The sequence below is a fragment of the Bactrocera neohumeralis genome, chromosome 5 (genome assembly GCF_024586455.1).
Source record: "Bactrocera neohumeralis isolate Rockhampton chromosome 5, APGP_CSIRO_Bneo_wtdbg2-racon-allhic-juicebox.fasta_v2, whole genome shotgun sequence".
NCBI classification, from domain to species: Eukaryota; Metazoa; Arthropoda; class Insecta; order Diptera; family Tephritidae; genus Bactrocera; species Bactrocera neohumeralis.
Window position 1 is genome coordinate 26,114,676 of NC_065922.1, and position 19,147 is coordinate 26,133,822.

At 34.5% G+C, this 19,147-nt stretch overlaps 1 protein-coding gene across 10 annotated transcripts in view; it reads left to right on the forward strand.

Moving 5' to 3' along the window:
- Window positions 1–19,147, forward strand: part of LOC126759233 (potassium voltage-gated channel protein Shaker) — a 462,565-nt gene that overhangs the window by 193,248 nt on the left and 250,170 nt on the right. Inside the window, exon 1 of one of the 10 annotated variants that reach the window (XM_050473951.1) lies at window positions 5,397–5,868. The exons of the other annotated variants lie outside the window; for them this stretch is intronic. The gene's annotated coding sequence lies outside the window, so the exon portion shown is untranslated. Of the gene's footprint in view, window positions 1–5,396; window positions 5,869–19,147 lie in introns of those variants that run through there. 10 annotated transcript variants of the gene reach the window in all.

The following is a 19,147-nucleotide window of genomic DNA, read 5'->3' on the forward strand; positions in this document are numbered from 1 at the left end:
TGTCGGTGTCGCAGCCGCAATCACTTTCAATCACCTTCACTGGCAGCGCCTTTGAGCGCCTTGAAATCACTGCAACTTTTAGTGGTGAATCGCTTCGCAACTCTGCGACAGCCAGTGGCAACATGGACGGACGGACGTAGAATTTCGCTTTATCGCTGACATGCAATCACATCAATGCCAAGCGATGTCAGGCAGCAACATGAAGTTGGCAAAAGATGACAATGTCGGCAGCAAAAGCTGCAGCACAAGCGCCCAAACCGGAAGGTTGTAGTGTACGAAAAATGGAAATAATATATATATAAAGACATATATATACATATATATATATTTCTACTTAGATCTTCTGCATTGACGCATAATCAAAGTCATTCAAGGCGTCTAGCTGCCAGCTGCACCAGGACCAAATGCTTAGCAACCCAGCTGCGGCATGCAATTTTCGGCGGAAACGCGTGACTTCCGCTTGCTATTGTTTTTGTATTTGCCCACTTTTGTATTTCCTTGCTTTTTGTCACAATCTATGTTGCCTTGATAACATGCCGCTGATGCGCTCATTTCTCAAACCTCAAATGACGGCAAGCATTGGCGGAGACACAGCTGGTGAGGCGTAACGCCCATAAAATCAGTGGAAAAGCGCAACGGAATGCGTTTCCATGGTGCTTTGCTTAGAAAAAAATTCTTCTTGGTTTGGTTTCTCCAGCGCCATTTGGCTACTGCGACCGCAATACTCACACACACTTATATATATATATATATATATATATCCACGTCTAAGCATAATTTATTGCCAATAATTTGGTGAAAAATGTCATGATATAAGTTTGTTGTTGTTTTTCTTCTGGTTTGTTTTTGTAAAGCAAATGCAAGAAATTGTAGATTCGACCTAGTGCATTGTAATAAATCAAAAGCTTAGCAATGCTAGCGAAATTGGAAAGCGCAAAATTATTTCAAAACAATCAATATATTTATTTCTCTATTGCTGCTAAGCTTTTCAAGAACATTAAAGACTCGATTTAGCTAAAAAAATATTTTTCATTGATTTTGTTTTTTTTACTTACAATTTCCTGAACTTTCATATAAATACATAATACATTTATTTTTTTCGGACGAAGTTTGTAAAAGTTGAGATTGAAATAAAAAAAATAAGGTTATCAATGGTAATGATAGTTCATATTGACCCGAAATTTGTCTTCCTTGCTGTTTTAAGCATAGCAAAAGTAAAAGGTAGTTTGAGGTACAAAAAAGGCAGCAAAAACATTTGAGGAAGTTTTCGAGGTTCAAGAACCTTTAACTTTTCTCAAAAAAGTTCTGTTTGATATGATAAAATTTTACTCGTACTTTCTTTTTGTATAATATAAACTATTATTTAGAATCTTCCTTACCATTAAAATGACAATAACTAAATTTCCAAAAACTATGCGCTGAATCGAAAAGGGCGATCCAATGCCTGATATCGTTTTAGTCTCCTTTACTGTTGTCCTTTACTGTCCAGTACTTGTGTGGCAAGTATATTATCACGATTCTTAGGTTTCGAAGGTGGACGACAGTTCAAACATAACCCGCACTGTTAAGTCGAACGATAAGGGATGTTGAGATGCTCTGCTTTACCTCCGATGTCAGCACGATAGGTCTCACGTACTGTTTCTTTATAGTTTATATAGACCAATCCAGGTCAGATTCGATCATATCGTATATATTAGTATTAAGAGCTCACCTTTAGCAAGGTAGTTTTCAAATATCAATTCATGATAACTTTTGATAATTCTTTATTGCTATTTTTTATTAGTATTGGTAGAAATACCCACTATATCCGATTGATATTCATGCGACAGCTATTAGGCATTCGATACTTTCAAATTAGAACATATCCTGACCTTCCTCTATTTTGAAAGGATTTATATGAGCGTATATACCGTTTTGCACCCAGTAGCTCGTTCCATTGGGTTTTGATTCCTTCGTCATTCTTGGTAATCTAGTCCACTATTTCATTGAGTTTTAAGGGAGCCGGGATCTTTTTTAGGGGAAAACAGATACCTCGAGATCCACCTGACCGATTTAAACCAATTTTGATACGTAACTCTTATGATACAGGGTGAAAATGGTTGAAATCGGACTACATCTACGCCTACGTCCCATACACCATAATTTTAAATTTCACCTGACTCCTTCCTTTCCTATGTGAAATTCAAAACGCAATTAATACAACGGCATTAAACTTTGCATGAATAATGACGTCTTTATAGTATGCCACTTTATAGTCAAAAATTGTCCCAATGCAACAAAAACTGTTTAAGGCTCTAGGTACCGAAGATATGGACCCCTGTACCTATAGTTGACTTTTTACCGTTGTGTTAGATTTATAACTAAAACTCAGAGGTAATCCTTTTCTTCCTTTAGCTCGCATATACCTAATAGAAAGATTTTCAAACTTCCGGGTTACTTTATACCGCATAATAATAAATGTCTGAGTTATCACTATAAAATTGAGAGAGCGAGTTTTTCATATAACGGTGCATATTTGTGCTTAGAATGTATGAAATCGGGTGAGAACTTGTTTTAGAAATGGAATTAACATAATTTTTTTTTCTTCTTTGTAAGTATAGTATATTTATTTTTATGAAATTCATTAGTTTATTATTAACATTCAAAATACTAGAGTGACGGTTGCATTCTTAAAAGCTTTCGTACGATAAAAGCTCGCTGTTGTTCTCACTACATACCTCTGTTAGTATCAGCATTCAATTTGAGTTAAAACATAGTTACTATGATTCAAACTAATATAGCTTTTTAAAAGCTCCATGGCATACCAGTAAGTGTGAGAAAGTTCCGCCAGCAAGCTGTGTACAATCCAAATAAGTGTGAAATGTAGTGCATGAAGCTATGAAAGGATTAACAGCAGTCCAATAAAGCTTCTGAGCTTGTTTCATAGATTTGTATATTTCTATATTTCTGTAGGCGTGAGCATACAAGATAAATACGTTATAATAGTATAAAGTTGGTGCTACAAATGTAAGCTTTAAAGCCAAATGTCATTTTGGGGAATGAGAAGTACTGTATATTTGTAGAGAAGTAACTAAAGTGCATGTATATATGTAATATATGTATGTACATACATACGTACAAGTATATATTTATACATCGTGTATTAAATATTTATGAATAAAATATATGCGAATGTTGCGAGAGCAAGTTCTTATTTATTTATGATATGCAGTTTAATTTTTATTTTATGACTAAAATAGAGTAGAGAAATTATTTTAATGAAAATAAAAATGAGTTCAAGATTAACATTATGTAGAACTTCATTGATTTTTTTCAATTGAAAATTAATAATTAAAAATTTCTCTAAAAACGTAACTGCGGCCAATAAAATTATTTCCTGAACAGGCTATAAGAAAAGTAGAAAGTAAAAAATCTTTTCTGCAGATATTCTCTAAATGGCAAATAAACTTAAACGCTTACCAGTAAGTAAAAATTGGCATATTTATAGGCGCGAAAGCTTAATTTTTTATTAGAAAATTATTATTTTTTAGTTTCTTTCTACGAATACGTTTAGGCACGAATTTCGAAAATCTAAAGTTTTAAAATTTTTTCGCATAATTTTAGGCGCATAACCCATATAACGCTTTTTCGTATGCTTTACAGAAATTTACAGGTATTAAAAGTTATTGGCGTAGTTTTAAAGGCATATAACAAATAAGGCTGCTTTTAGACAGAAAAGGTTGCATACATTTAGGCGCATTTTGTATAGAAAATCATATTATACTAATTTTTTTCCTCTGAAGTTTGCTTCTATCATTATATTAGACGCGGAAGCTCATTTTTTATTTAGAAAATTATTATTTTAAGTAAAATCGAAGTTTTTAAAATTTCAAGACATATTTTTAGGCGTACATTTTTTTATATACAATATAAGCCTTAATTTGTCTATATGCTTTTCAGATATATTTATATAGATGTTAAAATTTTACTACATAGTGTTAGGCACATATTCCAAGGATGCATATCATTGAAAAACTTGCATATATTTAGGCGCTCATGCACATTTTCGTATAGAAAATCATAATATCTTAATTGTTTTCTAAATATTTAGAGGCACTGGCTTTTTTACCTAAGAAAAAAAACGAATTTCTTAAAATTATACTACATACTTTTAGGCGCTTATCTCATGTAAGAACTGCCTATAATAAAGGATGTAGAATATACCGATTACTATATGAACAATACATTTTTTATACTAATTTTAGTTCAAACAAGTATAACCCTATTTTTGGGAGTTATTAAAAATGCGCCTAATTGTATACTTTATAAAAATCGATTTTTACTTAACTGCAATTGTATGAAATATATTATTTTCATCTGTATTTTTACCAACGACTGCTGTGTATATAAATTTAATTTCTGAAGCACATTTAACTCAATAATTGTCAACAAATAAATGCAACCGAGAGCCGTTCCACTAAGGTCACCGCTGACCCCGCATTACTTCGACGTCATTACTTGTGAGCTTTACCAGTCGCACGTTCGCTAACCACCAGTAAACAGTGGAAAAAGCTGCTCACTCAACAAGGCGCCGACTCTCTTTGCGCTATGCTCTCTGCGCTGCGCTCTGCTTCTCTGTTTATATTATTTCAAGCAGCCAGCCGACCGTGACTGGTGCCAGCACGTGCATAACCGCTCTTGCGCTACCAAATGCCCGCAAGCCCACATGCTTGCCGTTGTTTTGGTCACATACTCGTTTCAAGTGCGTGCGTTTAATCATTGCAGCCGATGGAAATTACACAACGCGGCACGACAACGCGACGCTCTGTTGACTTTCATAATTTTCCTAAATTTCTCATGCCAAAGGCCGCTTGCACATGCAATTTGCCTGCGGCACTCACACCCCGCACACTATGTAGTTAAGCGTACGTGTGGTGGATTTGCAGCGGCGGCAATAATAACACGACGCATTGTGCCGCTTCGTGCGCTCATGCATTTATTACCTCTCCTTTCGGCTGCAACTTCGTCACGGTCGTTATGCTCATCTTCGTCGGCGACGCTATGTGGTCGGCTGGCGCGCGCTCTAATCTCCCGCCACATTGCCTATTTTGCATTCGCTGCGCTCCACTCTCCACTTGCACGCTCGCTGCCGTCACTCGTGCGCCACGTTTTCTTTTTGTTGTTTTTGCGCTTTCGTAATAGTTCGTGCCGTGGTTAGTTGTAAACGCTGCTATACTGGCTACTGGCCGCTGGTTCGTGTGTTTCACCTTCGTTGCAATGGCAATGCATTGCAGCAACGACGAAACCTGTCGCCGCTACTGCCGCCGCCACCGTGTCGGGCATGGCTGCCAAGCCAAGGCACGACAGGCCGCCTTTGCCTTAACCTCGCTCAACAAAAGTCGGCGGCGGCAGTAGTTCTGCAGAGGCCAGCACGCGAATAGCACGACGCCGCGCCTGCTGCCTGCTGCCGGCCGTCTGTCAGCCTGAGCTTCATCAGCCTCACTCAGCCAGTCAGCCAAAAACTCTGTGAGTCAGTTAGTCAGCCAGTCGGTTACTCAGTGAGCCACTCAGCCGCGTTACGCGCGCATTGCAGCTTAAACACTGCTTTGCATTATTTTGCGTGCGTTTAACTCCACGCTCGTGTGTGTGCCGTGCGAGTTCGCGTGTACTATAATTGCAAGTGACGCCCGTGCCGCACCGTCGTCAGCGCTTAGTTATGTGAAAGTGGCGCGCGAGCGTGTCGGTTAAGAATTGAAAACTCATTTAATTGAATTCACTTTGGAACACGTTAGCGCCAGCCTTTGAAGTATCGTTGTCTTGCTAGCGCTTGGTAGCTAGAAAAAGTGTACGCGCTATGCGCGCTGTCGGGCACGAAGTGGGAAATTAATGGTGAAAAATAAATTGGAAAATATTTAGGCGACGCTCACACACACACACGCACAAAAATCGTTGCATACTAGTTCTACAGTGGTGGTGAAGTTGTTTTGCATGATTAATTGCATCGCCTCGATGTGTGTGTGTGTGTGTGAGCGCAGTGCTATTGTGTTGCATACTTTCAGGCGTTGAAGCATTCATGATATAGTGTTTAGTGCTTTACTCGCAATTTATGAGCGCGAAATTCTTTTTAAATTATAACTGTTATTAAACCTGGTGCAAAGAAAAATTTTATGTCAGGTTTTCTCATCATCGTTTTTAATAAAAAGTGTAAAATAAAAAAAATATAAATATAAATATAAAATTAAAAAATATACATATGTCTAAAAAAAATATTAATATGCTGTTGTGTATTGAATTACAAACGCAACTGTATAATAGCCTAGAGGGACATTTTATTTACCGTGTTCCTCAGTTTATTCTAATTGGCTTGCGTGTTATTGATTTATTCGACTTTTTCTGCGCCTATCATTACTCAATAAAGAGCACACACCTAGGCATAGATTTTTTATTATCGAGTAGAATATAACGTCAAATTATTTTTGTTGATTTTCTTTTTTTTTTTTGTTGGGTTTTGTCTTTGTTTTGGTGTTGTTGGCTGACTTCTGATGATATTTGTTAGAATTTCATGATTTAGACAGGTGAAGTCCAACTTACTAAATAGGCTTGACTATACTTGAGTTGGCCAAAGATTTGTTTGCTTACTAAGGGCTTAATACAGGTTCTGGTGTGATCTTTACTTTGTGCTTTTTGGATTTTCTCCATAACAAGTTGGCTTTTTGTTTTTGGAACATTTTGTTGTTGCTTAGTGTTTATTATTTTATGTCTATTGTTTCATTTTTTATTATATTTTTATACTCAAAGTGATTCCCACTTTAATTAAATAGTCTATGGTAGTCTTAAAATTTAAAAATATCTTATCTTGCTAAGAAATATTGAATCATTCTTTTATGCTTTCGAGGATCCAATTTTTATTTCTAATTTACGTAAATCAATGTTTTGGACCTTATTAGTACAAGAAACAGCTTTTCTCTTATAATTTCTTAAAATAAATTAGTTACTAGGTATCAACCTCGTTTGCCAGGTGGTAGTATATTCCGCATCAAACAACATTCATATTCCGCACAAAATATTTTGCACTTAAATTAGGTAGTCTGTGCTGACCACATTTTTTTAAGCCACTTAATTATTGTGCAGCTGGAACGCATGGTCACGAGTTAAGACAAACTGGTTTGTTAAACTTCCTTAAAGTTATAACTCTCTTAACTCTAAAAATGATTTCGTATTATATTTATATAATTTCAATGCTTTAATCTTGATTTCAATATTAAATTACGTAATTTACTTACAATTTACTATTTCTTTTATTTATAAATTAAATATTTAAAATATTAAATTTCCCAATTTTCGGAAAAACTACCTCCTTTTTTATTTATGTAATAAAAATTTAATTTACTTACAAAATGGTAGAAGGTATCGTTTCTTTTAATATCTTTAAACACGTTTTTCTGGTAGTATTAGTTATAGTTCCGCTGTGTAAAAACTGATGTAAACAACAGCCGTACTTCATATTTACATTTTTTTAAATTGCGCCAAAATGTAGGCAACATTTTTCAACAGCTTTCAACTGATATTTATGGCTGCTAGCAAACTTTTTGATACTGAAAATACTATTTATCTCAACATATTCCTTATTTAAGGAGTCAGTAAGGTAATTTGGCCAGTTTTTCGACATTTTTTTTTTCATAGAAATTTTTATTCTACAATAGAACTTTTTTCACATACGAGGTATATCGTAAAGTGTATAAACACATTTTTTCGAATTTTTTGAAGACATCTGGCGGTGAAATGACCTAATTTATTCTTAAAAAGTATGGATGGTTATCGTCCCTACTAGAGTCATGAAAGAATGTTGATAAATAAAAAAATAATAAACGTTTTTTTTTTTTATTTTTCTCCATTTTTTTACATAAATTTTGTCATAACATTGTCAATAAATTATAAAAAATTATGAATCTAGTAGGGTGAACACTTAAAAAACAAATCAAGCAAATCGGTTGAGTAGTTCGACCGGAATCATGTCCGCCAGTTTAAAAAATTGTATTTTGAGCAAAACGCGTTCAAAGTTTGAGGTGTGCACTCCGAGCGCTCCGAACTTCAAGCGGTATTATTATTTTTGGGCCCTTTTCGAAACCTTCCAATGGTAAAGTGGGTTTCTACATTAATTTTAAAGGTACAAGAGAATTTGAATTTGAAAAAAGATTACCCTACTGACTCCTTAAAATTATTTAGATTTACGATAACTTAATTATTCCTATATTATAAGTCTTTTCGTCTTTGTAACCAAACTTCAACTTAATTTTTTATATTTAAAATGAAATTTAATGAACAAAATATGTATCATTTTGGTCGATTACTTTTTGCAATTTTCCGCTAGAATTATTATTTCCTCAGTGTAAAATTTTTCTGGTTTCTCGGCGAAAAACTGCGACAAGTAATTTTCACAGCCTTCTCTTGAAGCCAACTTTGCTCCATTAATAGAGTTCTGCATTAACCGAAACAAATGGTAGTCCGATGGTGCAAGGTCAGGGCTATATGGTGAATGCATCAAAACTTCCCAGCCAAGCTCTCCCAGTTTTTGCCGAGTCAACTAAAGATAAGTTTGGTCTATCGTTGTCCTGATGGAAGAAGCCCTTCTATTGATCAGTTCTTCTATTGATCAGTTCTGGCTATTTTTTTCGACTGCTTGTTTCAATCTCATCAGTTGTTGACAGTAAAATATAGAAACAATCGTTCGACCAGGCTGGAGCAGCTCATAGTTGATTACTCTTTTCCAATCTCACCAAACCCTCAGCATAACCTTTCGAGACGTCAATCATGGCTTTGCGACCGTTTGTTGAGCTTCAGCACGCTTGGATCATGATCTTTTGTGCATATTATTTTCGTATTTCATCCACTTTTCGTCTCCTGTTATCAGTCTCTTCAGAAATGGTTCGATTTTATTTCGTTTCAGCAAAAAATCGCAGATGTTAATTCGGTCCATTAAAATTTTCACAGACAATTCATGCGGTACTCAGCTTTTTTCCAATGGTTCAAAACCGTTTGATAATGAATGTTAAGTTCCTTAACGACGTCATGTCTGCTTATGTGACGGCCCTGGTCAATCTTTTCCAAAATTTCATCGACTTTTTCTTACAAAATATAGCGAATTTATTTATTATTTTCACTCATTTTTAAACAGAACTTTTTCAACTTCAATTTTTTTTTGAAGCGGGCTTAAATCTACCTTTCCAACACTATATGGCATAATACAATGTAAATGCTTACAGAAATATACGACTAAAATTGATATAGGAAAAGACTTATTCATTATTTTCAGTTCTCATTTTATTTGCAATGTTATTTTGTGTGTAACTGTAACTTGCATTTATTGTGCAACTTAAAAAAATTGAAATTTTTTTTTGAAAAAAATATTTATTCATTTGCTTAAATTAATGTTGTTGCCTTCAAAAAAGTTCCCATTCGACATTGCATCTATGCCAGCTTTCCCAAACGTCGAAACACTATATGGCAGTAATAAACGATGTTTTAAGGTTCGCTTTACTTTTGGAAATATACGACTGCAACGTATTGACAAAATATGAAATGACTTTTTCGACTACCAACGTAATCTAGTTCACCTTTTTCATAAAAAAGGATATATATTTTTTTAATTTGTTTTTAATTTTATAATATTTTTTTCTTTACAAATGTTATTTTTATTGAGAAATCAGTATGTTTTTATTCAGCTTTTTTTCACAATAGGGATTTTCGATTTGAAATGTTAATATGTCTACTTCTTATACTGTATATTTTACATTCGCTGATTTCTCAGAGTTTCGAAGCATTTCCAGAAATTTTGTGAATATTTCCAAAGTTCCCAGAACCCAACACTAGTGTAACTCATCTCCCCAGAATTGCAAACAACCTTCTGAAATTCAATCCAAACCGCTTACGCCAATTTAACACACGTGTGCCTAGCAGCACGTGCAAATAAATGCAACACTCACACAAATAGACGACAACTGTCTTATAGTGTTTCATTGCTGATGATGCCATATCAATTTCAGCATTTAATTTTTTTAAACTAAAAGCAAAGCTATCAAATGTAGTGAAGTCATTTCATACCCAAAAATCGTTTATAAACAAATACAACAACACAGGATAAAGCAACAAATAAAGCAACTAAAAAGCAACAAAATTAAAAAGTGAAGAAAGTGTACGTAGTGCGTAAGTGCATGTGTACTTTCACTTTTTCTCTTGTCAGCGATTTTCATACAAAAAATATTTTTACTTGATTTTTTGTTGTTGTTGTTAGAAAGCTGCTCACATAATGCATACCACCTTCAAAATTGTGTGAGCACAAACAAACCAAACGCACAAGGCAAAAAGTGTGCATAAAAACATACACAAGATGCATACATACATACTTAACGTACACATCATATACATACATACATGCATCAGTGTATAATTCTGTCTAAAATATGCTTACAATTCGTGTGAAGTCGAGTGCGCCTGAGCATCTTTTGCGTTATGTGCGTTAAAATATATAAATATTTGTACATGCATACTTATGTACATATAGTATCTACTCATACACTCATATGCGTGTGCACGTGCGGCTGTCGTGCGTTTGAAGCGTGTATTTGCATAATAAGTTACCATATTGCGGTAGTTCTGCGGAAGTAACGCCTGGCAGCCAGCACTGAGACGCACAGCATCTCCAAATAATTCAGAGCCATAAACGTGCATATGTGCATAAATACATACATATACTCGTATATATGTATAATAAATATAAAAATAATATTTATTTTGTTGCAAAGTTGCGCTGGAAAAATTACAACTGTGTCACTACAATTCCATAATGGCAATAGGATTATAAAACGGTTGTTCTGAAATGGCAAAAGATTTCTTATATTAGAAATTATGTTAAAAGTAATCATGAGCTCCTAAATAGATATTGCCGCCTGTTTGTTATGTACTACAGGTAAGCGCTAGGTTCTTTCTGAACCTAGTAATCTTATTTAAAAAATTGTTACTATGGTTGTTCTAAGTTAGTTGGCTTATCAAAGGCGCACGTGGACTATTATATTTATTCGTTTGTGAAGCCTTAGAAAAAAAGAACACCTACTTTCGAACTTATAAATTTTTATTCTACCTATAGAAGCATTTTCCTTATAATTTTTATTCATACTTTCTCGTTCACAGTTTTTGGTCGAATAAATATCCCTACCTTTTTCGCTTACATGGACTCAACAGTCTTGGAAATGCTTATATTGATAGTAACTGACGGTCCAGTAGTCCCTCGCTAGATGTTATTTGTGAATTAAGGTTTGAGTCCATTACTCTTGCATCTTGCCAAGTTTGGGGCTTTGGTTTTTCAGACTAAATAAATTCTTGCACATTAATGATGCGTTTTTAATACAAATTATGAACACAGTGTGTTCTTCAAAGTGCTCTCAGCTCTCAACTTCTACATACCGTATTACCCTTACCATAAAACATATTTCTCCAGCATTGAAATATCGATGGAACATTTGGCTAGTCCTACGGAGTACATAGATGCTGTCATGTGCCGATTTAGTTTCAGCCTTATGTAAATATTATGTCTGGATCTCACTTTCATTCGAGTAAGCTACAGAGATCGCGCAAAAAATGGGAATCATTTGTTTTAGGCAACACATCAGCTCTCTCATTTTCTTCTTTTATCTATGAGACTCGTTAGATTTTAGCAAAGCATTATGACCTCGCGTGGATTTGTACAAAGCAGCCGCTCATTTTGCTAAGATTTGAAGTTTCCACATCTCTCAAGGTTTAATTATGGTACATATACATAAAAGAATCTAAACTTGTATACGGTTCAAATATTTCTTCTGACTCTGTCAATATACACATACACCAATTTGTACAGAAATTGGGCAAGGGCAAGAAATTGGGAAATTAAGAGATAACCGATATATTGGTTATTCAACGGATAGGCCTATCTGGGACATTATTTTTGCATACCCACTGTATTTAGCGGAGTGTTAGTGGTTCTCCAGTAATGTTTAATATCGAGTAAATTTTCTCTTTATCAAACTTGACAACTTTCTATACAGGCTCAACACGATCGTGGTTAAAATGAACCATTTGTCTTATAAAACGCACTTTTTAACTGGAATTTATGCTCTCCACTCCACCAAATTTGTTTTTCATATTCTCAAAAACTTTTATAGAAGCGGGACTTCGGGAGTCAAATGATATCCCCACACATTTCTCCAATTTACTTTAAAGTATTACTGTGTTGAATTTGTGCGTTGAAAATGGTAATTTTCTTCTTTTTCGATTCTCTAGCGATACCGAAATGTTCACCTTAACCTTATCTTTTTCCACAAATGTTGGATTTTTCCATTTTTCTCTCAAAATTACACTTATTCAATCAAGATCACCAACTTTGTATAAATAAAATTCTATTTTCCTGCACGGCACTGTACTCGCTTATGCCTAAGTAAACATGTAGTCGCTGGCGCGTACACATGTGCTGCTACAACAACACCACCAATAACTATAAAGCGGAAACAAAAATAAGACAGCAACGCAGTCAACTACACGCCTTTGCCATTTCTGTGCGCACAACAACAACAACAGCAACAACGACAGTCAAAAACAACATTGATTTTTTCACCGAAAAAGGACAGTGAGTGGCGGCGCTATTGACTTTGCATCTGCCAACACGCACAAATTTTTGGGCAACCTTGCGAACGCACATAACCATACCTACGCACACACACAAGCAGCCTTTCATGTGTGTGCTTTTAAATGTTGCGCTCTTTATACGTTTTGGTTGTTATCCAATGTTATTGCTGTGCTCTGATTTATTTTTATGTAACGCGTACACCATTTGCGTTGCACCAACTGCGATGTGAAGGCATTTGCGCTTAACGGTTTTGATAGAAAGTGTATTTTATTTTATTTTTTAATTTATTCAAATTTATTCAAATGATATGTAGTGGCTCACAACAACAACAAAAATATAGTAATTAAAATAATAGTTAGTCATAAAAATAACGGTTTATTTATACTTTTGAGATATGAAAATTTTATTTTGTAATTCGAAAAATTAGACAGCACTTCATTTCATAGCATACATTTAGGGGGCAATCATCTTATATGCACACATTACACCCACAACTGGGTATATTAAGTTTGCTACAGTGTTTTTAACGCTCGGAAAGAAATATTGGCGAACCTATAAAGTATATATGTACATGTATAAATGATCAGCATGACGAGCTGAGCCGATTCGAACATGCCTGTCTGTATCTACGCCAAATAGTCTTTCTGTTTTAGAGATATCGATCTGAAATTTTACACACATTATTTTCTCCCAAAGAAGCTGCCTATTTGGTGCAACTACCGATATCGGAAAACTATAGCATATAGCTGTCATACAAACTGACCTATCAAAATGAAGTTCTTGTATGGGAAACTTTTTTATTAGACAAGATATCTTTACAAAATTTGGCATGAATCATTGTCTAAGCGAATGCTAATATATCCTAAGAAATTTTTCAGTTCGGACCAGTAAAACATATAGCTGCCATACAAACTGACCGATCAAAATCAAAATTAATACATTTTTATACCTTTTATGCCCTAAGTAATGCACTTGTGAAGCGTATTCTAGCCTCGGTACAGCCAAAGGCGATTTTCTTAATTTTTTTCACTCATTTTTCGCTAGAAGTCCATTTTATAGCATACATTTTGGCGCTCAGCATCTTCTAACTACTCATATTTCTTTTTCCTCCTCTTTCTTGCTGGTAACTAAATTTCAACACCACTGTCTTTTTAAACAAACTGCTTCTCAACCAACAAACACCCAAATACATACATAAGATACACATAAATACATACTATACATATGTATATCCACATATGCTTTAATCGTTCTTATGGTTTCAGTTCTAGTTCAGTTTCTACAATTTCACTGCATATGCGCATAAATTCCTTTTGTCTTACCGTTATGTGTGCATTTAAATTCGAGTTGCGCAAAACTTTCGGCACAAAATTACGCATCGATGCATCGGCAGCCAAACACATGCAGTTTGTTCAATCGAAATTACTTGGAAATTGTGGTTTTGCGAAATTTATGAGTTCAACTTTGATTTCACGGCATGCGAGGAGACTTCTTGCAGTCTAACATACAGTTAAGTAAGCAATCGTTTCGTTTATTCTTTTGGCAACACTAGAAATTATTATGAAAGTACCAATTTCGCCTACTTTTTGAGGTTATGCACGAATCGATTTAATTTTTGGTATTTGTGGAGAAATAGATGGCTTGCGTTCGAACATACGCTTGATACCGTTGGAATAACTCGAAGTTGAATGAAAATATATGCGGGATTGAAAGAATTAAGAGAACTAGAAATTCGCTTGCTTATATTTTCTAGTAATAAATGAAAGTCTTGAAAGTCTACTAAATAGTCACAAACATGATAGATCTCTATTGAAATTATATAGTATTTTTTGCCGATTTTCAACTTTCTCTAGAACATATAGAAATACCCTCAAAAAAATATTAAGATGAGATTTAATTTTTAAAATCTTCCATAAAAAGCTCTGTTTTAGAGCGTCATGTTCAAAAAAACTTTTTGATGTTTTTTTATATGGTGTTTTTTAAAGAGCCGTTTTTCAAACGCGGATTTTGACACAATCGTTACACAAGGAGAAAGTGTCTATTATCCAATACCATTTAATATATCCAAGCAAAAATTGAGATTTTATTTGTTATAAAGAAGAAGTTTACTGTAAATAGCGTTTTTATTCAGTTAACTCTAACAGTATCTCTATTTTAATACCTTCAAAAAAATGTTTATTGAGATTCTTTATTAGGCTTAGTACTCAGCTTTTAAAGAGCAACGGGTATCACTTTCAGCTCGGATTTTGACGCAGCCGTTTCATGAAGGGACTAACTGTTTTGTATCCATTATCTTATACTGAATTTAAAGGTTATATCCACTAGCAAATCAAAAAAACCGTTTTTTCGTATTTCTTTTAAAATATGTAAAAAAAATGTTTAGTGCTAATTTACAGAAAACTTGATTTTAGTTTTTTTTAGTTAAAAGATCGAAATTATTGTCAGAACCCTAAAATTTCGATATTGTTTCTTCTTCTTCTTCTTCATTATCAGACAAATACATACATATGTATATAAGATCATGTGAAAAATTTAGGTCGATTTCTGCGAAATTTTCCGACTCCCGCCGATTTTAAAAACAGCGTTTCGAGAAAAACGTGTTTAAGATTTTGGGAGCCGTTTACACTAAGTTACACAAGTTCTTAGAAATATATATAGAAATATATTCGAAACTAATTATTTTCCGTACCAACTTCAAATTTTCAAAGAATTCTCAAATACAAGGTATATTAAATACAAAATATGCAAGCAATTTTTTTGGAATTTTTGAATTTTTTTTTTCAGAAGTGGATATAGTATATTTTTCCAACTACATGATCTTTCCGCAGAACTTGGATTCAACGTCAATTTCAACTAAAGTCAACATTTTTAAATACCGACATGCCTTTCGTCAAACGTTTAAAGCCTCATAGCGAGATAATAGCTGTCGCCTTTATTCTATTCTCAAAACAAAGCTTATTAACTCTTTAGTCTCGCATCTCTAAATGTGTGATTTTCATTTCTTTGCTCATGAGAACCGATGGAAGTTAGTTCGCCGTTAATACTAAATAAGTTTAGATTTCAATAAGCACTTCTAATACGGTTACATATGAGATTGCCACGGCAAGTGAGCTTAAAATCGACCGCAATGTTTTCTTGGAAACAAATCCTCAAGAAGACTCAGCTCCCAAGATCTAGTTGAATTGGTTGATGCAAAGAATGGTGTTGATGTTCGGATTAATGTTTGACAACTCTAACCTCTCATTTAATTCACTGTTCTTCTTCACCTGTATTACGTATATACTTTCTTTTGGTATTTCTCACAAATTTTCTATGGAAAGTCTCTCCAAAAGTTATGATTTCTGCAAACTAGAAAGTCTCTACTGCACTTGACAGACAATAACGACCTGTTGAACCTCATATTTGCTTATTTGAAATGATTATAGGAAGCTTTAAATATCATAATATCATGTAAATAAATAAATATCATATTGAGCAGTCCGTACAGGACACCTTTCTTACTGGCCAACCGACCACTTTGAAATGTTGTAATTGCATCTAAAATCAAAGTGAGTTATGAATGCCCAATTCCCTTGATTTGCAATGCCTATAGTTTTTAATGTCCATAAATAATATTAAAGTACATACTTAATATGTCTAATAATGAAAGCTTTCGAATACTTAGGCTAACAAATGGCCTGCTATGAGATGCTCATACTCAAAAATTATAAAAACATAATACAAAGTGACAGCAGTTGTATAATATTTCACGTTTATTTTCCACATTTTTGTTTGAGTTTTGTTTTTGGTTTTAAGTTTTTCCATTTTTTCAGTTTTTTATTTATTTATTTATTTATTTTTTTGGCGCTAGCGCTATAATCGTGCGGCACAATCTTTTTGCGTGACACACGTGCGATTACATACAAATGCTCATACACACTACACACGCACACATATACATATGTAGACGAACATGCATTTGGCAGAATGAATTTTTTCAATGTTTTTAATCGTTACACATTTCCTTGCCACATTACAGCTATTACTGTCTCCATTTCTCTATTACAATAACTTTTTTCTATTTGTACGCTCACATACTTCCTCACTTGTGTGAGTGTGTGTGTGCGTGCGTGCTATGTTTGTAGCTCATTTACAGTTGCAATGCTGCTACGCCTCTTTTCGGCTTGCATTCTCGGCGGTTGCTAAGCGCTGCAGTCGCTTGCAATTTGCCTCAAAAACTCAGAAAACGCAGAGATCCAAATGGCGGCGCGTTCTGTTCTTTGTGCAATGCCGCTGATGCCACTGCAGCTGCCACTCGTTTTTATTTTCATTTCATTTTTCTTCTTGCGCTTTTTTCTTCTTCTTGTTGTTGTTGGCTTTTTAGACACTTTTGGTTTTCACTGCTGCCATTTGCTGGCAACGAACTGGCCCACTGTGGCGCCATTTGCCGTTTTTGCTAATGTCTCAGCGCAAGCTTTTTTCGTGTTTCCCATTTATTTATTTTTTTTTTGTGCACAATTTTTCAAATGGCAATAACGGTTTTCATTATTCCTGCTCGCTGGTCACCGTCGTGTTGGCAACGGTAGTTTCGAGCGGCGCACAAGCGTTTTCAGCGGCGGAGAGAGGCGTTGAAAATTAAGCAACTGACTTGAGTGTGTAAGTAGCTGGCATTGCACTCCACTTCCCCGCCTTCTTAGTGTTCGCTGTGCTCGTAAATGGAAATAGCAAAATATTTAATTTCCCTTTCAAAGCAATTTTTCCGAATTTCCTTTTCGAATTTTCTTCTTTTGCATTTTAATTGAAACCGATGTAGTTAAAAATGCGCTCTCACATTTGTATTTGTATTGCTCCGGAATGTTGTGCCCTCTCATGATGCTTTGCTTAATGCATTTTCGTCGATTTAATTACGAGCCGTTCGGCCAGTTGACTGCAATTCTCAGTTACTAATTCATTTAGCTTTCTTCTGGTCTTTATTCCGGCACATCAAGATGTTTATTGCTGCGACTTTGAAGTGTATTTTGTTAGTGAAATTTTTTTTAATTTGTTTTTGGTTTATTCTGTTTTACTTTTTTTATTATTTCGTGTTGGGGTAAAAATAGCCTAAACTAATTTTGTTGGAATGTCTTTATCAGAAAATAATAAACATTTGGTTTTTAGACACATTGAACTACTTTAAATAATTGATATTAATTTTATAGCTGACAAAATTTAAAAATAAAGTAAAATTTTAAAATAAAAAACTTACTTGCGAACTTAAGCTCGCAACATTACATAATCCTTTCTTCTCTGAACCAATGGCCTAATTGGTGGTAAATATCTTTTAGTTGCGATTTTCCGTTATTTAATACTCAGAAGTATAGAAGCTTTCTGCTTTTGAGCTGCAAACGAAATGAGAAAGCAAAAATTTGGCGATTTGACCCTCAAAAGTAATGATTGTGGTCAGCTCCAACTTCTTCGCCGTTAATACCGCTTGGATGCAAGTTGGTCATATTCCCTCTTTGAATTTTTTGCTGGAACTATATTGACCCCATAGCCTTCCAGTACCGAGCTTTGGAAAAGAAAGTCCATAAATATTCTATCTGCGAAGCATGCTGTCTTGAATATAGAAAGATAACCTTTCATTTCTTTCTAAAAGATTTTTCTACTATCTTCTTCTCAGACTTGTAATGTTATTAACATCAGAAATTGGACCTCGATAGCCATTTACTCAACTAAATCTCTTACTATGTGAACAATAATTTTGCCAACTTTCGTAGTTATTTATGAGTCTCATTCACCATTTGAGAGCAAAATTGCTGATTAAATGTCATTCGGATCTTGATACATCCAGTTCGTGTTATTTTAGGCACATTTTTGTCAAATATACAGACCCAAACAGAAAAACCTATCGATTTTAGTTCAACTTCGGGTTGGTATGAATCATAATTTACCTAACTGGTGTTGACTTTTGGTGAACGGTAGTTTCTTCTTTCTCAATGATTTCTCTCCTAGCTTCGATATTTTCAATCACAACGACCGATTTTTCGATCGTTTCGATCCCTTCTTGGTCATTGGGACCCTCCTTTATTGTGCCATTTTACACTTTTATAACGGGTTTACAGGTATAGTTTATAATATCCAAAAGAAATGTCAGCTTTCCTCAAAAGTATATATATATATATAAATAATCAGCGTGACGAGATGAGCCGAGTTAGCCATGTTCATCAGTGTGTATATACACGAAATAGTTCTTCAGTTGTTGAGTTATCGGACTGAAATTTTAGACACATCCTTTTCTCCACAAAAAATTGTTCATTTTATTGAATCGTCATATCGACCACTCTATGACACAGCTTCTGTATAAACTGGTAGTTCAAAATCAATTAAAATCAATCTTCAAATCATCATCTTTGTATGGAAAAAAAATTTATTTAGAAATATATGCTTCACGGCAGCATAGATTATTACCCACAGCAGCGCTACAAGTGCTTGTTCGGATTGGACCACTATTGCATATATCTGTTTTTAAGTAACTTATTGGGACTCGGATGCGAT